This window comes from Solanum pennellii, chromosome 11, assembly GCF_001406875.1.
Source record: "Solanum pennellii chromosome 11, SPENNV200".
Lineage (NCBI taxonomy): Eukaryota > Viridiplantae > Streptophyta > Magnoliopsida > Solanales > Solanaceae > Solanum > Solanum pennellii.
The window spans coordinates 40,823,779-40,825,172 of NC_028647.1; positions in this window are offsets into that span (position 1 = coordinate 40,823,779).

Genomic DNA, 1,394 nt, shown 5'->3' on the forward strand with positions numbered 1-1,394 from the left:
CTTAAACTTTAATTATCAAACAAAGTTACTAATTGTGTCAATAGTCATGAATTAAGATTTATTTGTTTGTAACTTGAATATTCTTAATGTAGTCTATATTATAAATGACAAAACTCAAGTTTCATAATAACGAGAGGAAGTTGGTTGGATGGTAAGCACCCCTCACTTCCAACCTTAAGGTTGCAAGATCGAGTCACCAAGGGAGAAAAAGGGGTAGAAGTTTGGTTGCGAGTTAGATTCACCAAGGGAGCAAAAGGGGTGGGAGCTCCTACGGAGGGTAAAAAATAATTAAAAAATGGTTAAACCCTTTAAACGAATAAACTAAGATATTGAGACTATATTGTGTGGGTTATAAACCCTCATTGGAAGGAAGGTCTCAGATGTACCTTCGGCATGTATGAGATTTTCTTTCCTCTATCTATGTCATACTTGGGATTCACTGACAGCCAATTCCAAGTAGATCCTCCCTCCCCCTCGCTCCACTTCGTTTCGCTCGTTTTCTCTTTCCTTCTGCCTGCAAAAAAAGTTATGAGATTGGTTTTGTGTGCGTTAGCGATCATCAAGCCTGTGACATAGATAAGATGGGAGTTCATGCAGTTGGAATGCCTGAGACCACTTTTCGCCTTGCTGCTCTTGCTTCTCTGGCTACTGCTCCGGCTACGGCTTTCTTTCTGCTTTGACTTGCCTTCCTTATCTCTCAATCTGGACTTGCATGTGTTCCATGACTATTTCGAGCGATTGCTGCTAGCTGGCTTGAGTTAGACAAGCAGAGAAGGATCTTATGCCGCCGGTGACCGGCCTGTCTATCTAGTATCTAGTACTAGGACTAGTAGAGTAGAGGCACTACTGGGCGTGGCTTCCTCGATCACAGCTTCTCGCTTAGCTAACTGCCAGACAAGGATGCAAATCAACTCCTTATATAGAATGCAGATCGACACATTCAATGAAGCAGCCAGTACGGCAGACAAGCTACTTTCTTATTCTAGGACTGGAAGATCCTCTATCTATTAGCATACCCGTACCGGCAGTTAGACTAGCACTCTCTCCCCAATCAATCGCAGTAACTGGCTGTAAGAGAGCTGACTGTCTACTATCTATGTCATGCCTTGGCAGGTGAATATGAGAGAGAGGCTGTAAGGGCATTCTCTCCTTCTCCATCTTCTGGAAAGCCCTCTTTGAGCATGCTGACAGAATGATTGACACTCACATCTCTCTCATTTCCAGTGATTTCGCTACAGTTTNGGGACCTCTCACTCAATTCAATAACATGTTCTAGGGCATCTTTTTCTAATAATAATGTTCGCATTTGACCAGGCTTTTTGGACGTTCCATGATTAAACCGACTAGCGGCACTTTCGAGATGCCACCTTGAAATAGAAAGTATTTTCAATTCC